This window comes from Thunnus albacares, chromosome 10 (assembly GCF_914725855.1).
Source record: "Thunnus albacares chromosome 10, fThuAlb1.1, whole genome shotgun sequence".
Taxonomy (NCBI): Eukaryota; Metazoa; Chordata; class Actinopteri; order Scombriformes; family Scombridae; genus Thunnus; species Thunnus albacares.
The window spans coordinates 15,384,870-15,391,409 of record NC_058115.1 but is presented as its reverse complement, the minus strand read 5'-3'; the positions used below and the strand labels follow the sequence as shown (position 1 = coordinate 15,391,409).

Below are 6,540 nucleotides of genomic sequence, written 5' to 3'. Positions count from 1 at the left end.
CTGATCTGGCCATAGAAAAAAGATTCTCTCTGGTCTGGACCCAAGTGTACTGCTCAAGTTTGTCATGTTCTCTCCATATGTGAGTAAACCTGTGAGCTTCCACCAGCTGCTTCATGGCTCGTTTGAGGCAGCATGAGGTTCAGTATGATTTCTGTCCAGCTGATCGTTCTTTGTTCAATTGAAATCTCCTCCTAAAAATAAAAACTCCTCAGGCCCACTCTGACTTAAAACCACACCTAGTTCATTTAAAAATTGAACTCCGGCAGGTCCTGCGTTGGGAGCGTATACATTTACAAAAACAATAGTAAAAAGCTCATGTTTGGCTCTAAACACCATCAGTCCACGCTTCATTACTTCTTTCACCTCATGGGACTTTAGCAGAAAGTTTTTAGAAAAGAGGAGTGCCACTCCACCACTGGTTCTGCTAAAATGACTTAAAACCACCTCCCCATCCCATTCCCTCCTCCAGTCAGTCTCACTTAAAGTGTCACTGTGCATTTCCTGAACCAACATCACATTGATGCTCTTCAGTTTAACCAGTTCAAACAGACTCACTCTCTTCCTCACATCTCTGGCTCCATTTATGTTAAGAGACTCTTAAATTACTCATGATCTCTGATGTGAGAGGCACCACACAAAATAAAACAGGTTAGAATACAGACTGTCTTACACTGTTTCTGAGTCCTCATCATTAAATAGTTCTTGTTTGAGTTTCAGAACTATTTTCTTCAGTCTGTAGACTTCCTGGTCAGTGTAACCTCCTTTTCCTCTGCTGCTCATCTGTGATCTGACAGAAAGTAAAAATTCTTTGGCCGGAAAGTACTCTTCAACTTTGACTTCTTTCATATTTTTTGTTGTTTGCAGGAACTTTTTAATGTGTTGTACTGCACACTTTTTCTCCTGCTGTGATTCAGCAGACAGCTGTGAGTCAGTGGGAGGCTGGCTGCCTTCAGCTCAGTCCTCCTCATCCTCCTCCTCCAGACTCTGGCTGCACCTCCTGCTGCCTTTCTCTGATCCTGCTTACTGCTCCTTTCTTGGCCTGAGAGCCACTGTTATGGTTTTATTGTTTTCTTTTGAGAACAGGGACTTTCTCTTCCACCATCAGAGGGGTATTCCATCAACGCAGCTAAAGAAAGCTGCGCTTACTTGAAAAAGCCTGGCTAGAATTAACACCAACTTTCACTTGAGGCTCAAGCCGTTCCACTAACGCAGCTTAGGTGTGTTTAGTCAACGCTAAGTCTAACCAGGCTGGAATAAGCTTGCAGTGTGCACATGCACGAAGTACATAAACAACGCTGAACAGTCAATTGTCAAAAGGATGATACTATGTCATAAAAAGAAGAGAAAACTAGAGCAGTGTTCTTCTCTGCAGCAGAACAAACCTGCTGATGAAACTATATGCAGAATATAAAGGAGTCTTCACCAAATATTACTGCTGCAATTAACAAGGTGAAGGAGACGGCTTGGCACAAAATTGATGACAGATTAAATGTATACCTGTAGGTGGGTAGTGATGGTCTAAAGGTTAGAAGAGCGAGTTTATTACTAGAATGTCGACAGTTCAATCCCTGCATTCGGCTTGATGAGTCTGCGTGGGGATAGTGAGGAGCAGCACTTCTCTCTGTTCATGGTTTTATCTTTATTTGTTAATAAATGAGCATTCAGATCAGTGACTGTGGTTATATTATCACTGGCTAGATAAAATCAGATGTATGTTTAAAATTATGGTGTAGGCAACTTAAGAGAACCAACTTACCAACATTATCATACTCTTTGACACATTTTCTCTTTCACAGGATGTCCATTTACAAGTGTCAATAAAAGTTAAAAATTTACTTGCAGTTGGAGATAAAGAAACTGGAGAAGGATATAAGTACAATGGAAACTGCTTAAAGTGATCACGTCTGTCCAGGTGAAATATCACTATAAGCAGATTATTATTATAACCTTTTCTTTTTCTTTATTTGTCATGCAGAATACCATCTAATTGACATTTGTATATTTATTAGCCTACATGAATATAAAGTTACTGAATTTTATCGACTGTTTCAAAATACAGTACAGCTGTTTCAAACACAGTGTGTGCACATTTTTGAAGCAGCAGTTTTCTTACTTTTGCCAGTGACAAGTTCCTTATTTTCCCTGGTGGCAGAACAGGCAAAGATAGCGGTGAAATTTACTTACATTTCTTTCCCCCCTTTTCTTGTCATAAGCTTTGAGGAGACCACGTTTGTCATTGAGAGAAAATGACTTTCTGTCTCCATCATGATTTCAGTGTGCATGCAGCAGCAGCAGCTTATCATGGAAGTAAAGCACAAAAAATGGATTTATGTAGTTTAAATTGTTTTTCCATATGTTGTCATGTATGAAGAGACCCAAATGAACACTCTAGGCAGACTACTTGATTTCTATAGGCGACTTATTTAAACAGCATAAATGTTGTATAGGAATGATTCAGTCACAGAGCTTTTTGATCCATATAAGCAGCTGATCACTGTAACTGTGATCACTATAAGCGGTTACCACTGTATACATTTAAACACAGCAGAAAGTCATGGTTTGGACTTTATTTAATTTTCTTTATGTCCTCTTTATGTTATCGAACACAGACAAGTGATGCAAGTGTGAAAAGACACTTGATGGAACTGTCTTTTGAGAGTCTGTTTCCGTCCGTTCTTTGATATGCGGCTAAATTAAGCTTGACCGTTAGCCTGCCACGGAGCAGGCTAGCTCTGCTGACTAAGTTACCATGGTTACTGAGCTGGGACTCATATAAGCCACAGTGATGGAACAAAACTCTAACTTAAATTAGCAAGGCTTATCGAAATAAGCCAGGCTATCCCATTAGTCAGCTTGATGACTAAAGGTCTTCATCACTGTCTCTCACTGTGTCCACTGCTACACAGTCTGCTCCTTCTGCTGCCTTTTCACAGTTGTCACTTTTCTTTTTCTTACTGACAGCTGCTGCACTCTGTCTGTGTTTCTCAGTTTCAGTGTCCTGAAAGTGTCACTAAAACAGGAAAATCTGTTGCGATCAATAAAGCGAGGGAGATGGCTTGGCAAAAGATTGCAGACAGATTAAATGCATAAGTTATACAGCATAAATATTGTTTTATTTCTATTTTTTAATAAATGAACATTCAGATCACTAGATACTGTAAGACTGTGGCTATATCATCAGTAGGCTAGATAATATCAGATGTATGTTTAAAATAATGGTATAAGCTATCTTAGGAGAACCGACATAACTACAATGCATTTACTTTTAATGCTGTTGGATCCCCCGACTCAAGGTGTTCCTGACCTATGTGTAAGTATGTCTTATTTTTGTCAAAACACTGCATCTTATGTAAGTCTGTCTCCTTTCACATTAACAACTGCAGTGTTCGTCTATCTGCAGGGAGATGGCGTTAGCACTTGATGAGGACAAAGGTTCCGTGTAGGTCATATCAGTGTAAGATGAGTGTAACTGTGGTGTATGTGTTAAAATAGGAGTGATTGTAGTAATGTGAGTAAAGTAAATGTGTGTTTTGGGTGATATAATTTTTGTACTGTTGTATATACTGTTGTATTTTATACATATATTACATTATATTTTAGTTAAGCCTATTCTTATTTATTTAGAAATGTAAGTCATATTTTAAATTCATGTAAAGTTATTTTTCTTTAGACAGAATGTTTTATATTGTTTAATGTGAATTTGGTTTCAACATTTATTTTATTTCTGTAACATATGTTTTGGTGTGAATGTGAAATATGAACTTTGAAGCAGCAGGTTTCAGGAAACTGACGTAACTGAGAAATATGTACAGTTTTATACTGTTGTGTTCAATATTAAATGAGCATCGGCTAGAGCAAGACGCTAACTTTGGCTCTCTCCCTCATTAATCCACAGACCATGTTTTTAACGGCTACACAGTGCACCCTTGCCTGTGTAACCTTTGCTGCCGGTCCAGATTTCCCCTAGGTCTGGCACCGGTAACACTTACAAGCACTTCGGGATCTGAGGGATACAAGCCCGGTCTCAGTAAAACTATTTAACATAAATAAAATCATAATCAAAGGAAACTTACAATACTAATAAATTATTTCTGTGACAAAGCTTAATAACCGTTAAATAACAAATTACAGGGCCAACGGTCTAACCTTGACCAGGATCAAAAACTCACTATATTACAGATTACACAAACACACTATTGATACAGATGAATCAGTTCACATAGATTATCACTCTGAATGTCAATATAATTATAATTAGTAATAAAGTCTATCTCAGGTCAGCTAAACATTATTTACAGGTTTCCATTTAATAGTCACACACTCACCTGAGGGATACAAGCCCGGTCTGACTTGTTCCCCTGGTGATGGGCTTTATAGCTGCATCGTTACCTTGGATACTATATAGCCAAGTATTAAATATAAGATAACAGCATAAAATAATGAAAATAAGACAAATATGTACACCTTACAACTATTAAGTAAAGGTAAAATTACCGACAAAATTATATTCTATATTAAAAGATTTTGCTGTTAGACATAGTGACCATTTAAAGCACAACTAATGTATTTAATGTAACATGCAAGAGGCATATGTTACATATGCATTCTACAAATTAAAACCATACATCTTGCTGCAGGATGTGACCGGAACAAGAAGTTTGTCATCAAGGAATGAAGTAAGTAACTATTCATATTACCTACCAACTACATAATTGGCTACTCACTGACACATTGTCTCTTTCACAGGATATCCATTCAATTTACAAGTGCCATCTGCTCCTCACCATTGAAAATCAGAAACTGGACACAGAATACAAGAAGCTTAAAATTAAGAAGTTGAAGCTGGAAATTAAGAAATTGGAGAAGGATGTAAGTATAAATTTAAACACAGCAGAAAGCCATGGTTTGGACTGTATTTAATTCTTTTTCTTTTTTTGTCTTCACAGCTTGAACAAAATGAGTCAATAAATGAATAACTTCAATACAAAGTACAAAATTATACTTGCTACGCTTCCAAATAAAAGGGATCACTCCAAAACAAAGGTGACCATAAATAAAATGGGGATCAGCTGAAATAGGTATTCTTGTAAAGGTCCCTCACTGTTCTTCCATCCATGTGTTCCTGAAGGGCTGGGTCAGTGTCTTCCCATTTGCTCCTCCTGCAACATTGTGGGAAGTGTCACTGCGACGCAGAGTGGCAATGTTGTGCAAGACTGCACAGGCAACGGTGATGTCACAGGCCCTGTCAGTAGTAACCCTGAGGCTTTTTAAGCACTAAAACCTTGATTTTGGTTGGCCAAACACCATTTCTGTCTGTGCCCTGGTTCTTGTGTGGGCACGGTTGAAGGCCCTTTCTGCCTCTGTTGCTGGTTCGTGGTAGGTTGTCAGCAGGTACGACATGCAAGGATATCCTCTTACCCCAAGCAGGACTCCATTAAACTCCCCTTCAGAATACGAGTATTGGTTAAGTATACATGACATTCTTATGGTTAAAATAGATTAATGATCCCCTTCACACATGTATTAAGATTTATAATTGGAACAATGATGTGTGCCTGATATGGTTTTCCAGAAAAAGACTATAATTACCACTTTGAATTCCCTAAAATGGCATCTACACCTTTTCCCTCATCACAAATTCCCAAATCTATTAGTGTGCAATATATATGTTACCTGAAAAGACTCAAACAACGCTAGTAACATCATTCTCTTGCCTTGTGCAAACCTCTAGGACAGTGATGATGTACAAAAGATCCTCGAATCATGGACAGAGCCCGGCCATTTTGCCTTGATGTTTGATATCAGGCAACTTCAGCATAGAAGGTGACCGTCAATGATGTGGCACACTTTGCTTGGCAGAGCATTAATTTAAGATTACTCAGCATGACTAAGAAAGGTTGATGAGGTGGTGTCATTCATAATGTAAAGTCCAGTTCAGAATCATCTAAACATTTGTTTCATATTCCAGAATAATATTTTAGACTTTGGGTTTGACATTGTGTGTGATTTCAAATCTGGTTTTGCATCGGCCCTCTGCAGGTCCATGTCAGTGCTATGACATATTTGGGAGGAAATAACTGATTTGTTCTCTGTACTTGTGTAATTCATTGATCTGTGCTGATCTGGTAAAGTGAAACACTATCTCTGTACAGTACAGGTGCTTCTTTGTGTAAGGCTGACACTGAAATGCACATTTCTGTGAACAACTGCCAGGGTAACAGGATTTACATCCAAAGAAGTGTCGACATCAAAGCTAATTTGATCTGTTATCACAGATTTGCACATTTCTTCCAGATCTTATTATTACTATTCTGCCTGACACTATATGGACAGTTGCACCCCAGTACATACCTGTACATTTAGGCTATAGAAATATTTCCTGTTGTCATAATCTGCCTCCAGAGATCCAGATGGGGCCTGGATATGCACATGGGTGGAGTCTATGGCACCTATGACATTGGAGAAGGGAGAAGCCTGAAGGAGAGTATTAAGTTAATACTGAGACACGTCAGCCTGCAGGCTACTTTACATGTTTTTAAC

The 6,540-nt window shown here is 38.4% G+C and overlaps 1 long non-coding RNA gene across 1 annotated transcript; it reads left to right on the top strand.

The window, feature by feature from the left end:
- The first annotated feature begins 4,607 nt into the window (after positions 1–4,607).
- LOC122990730 lies at positions 4,608–6,396 on the top strand. Its single transcript, XR_006405467.1, has 3 exons — positions 4,608–4,676; positions 4,747–4,869; positions 4,947–6,396. It is a non-coding gene; the product is annotated as an uncharacterized LOC122990730 (long non-coding RNA).
- Positions 6,397–6,540: the final 144 nt, after the last annotated feature.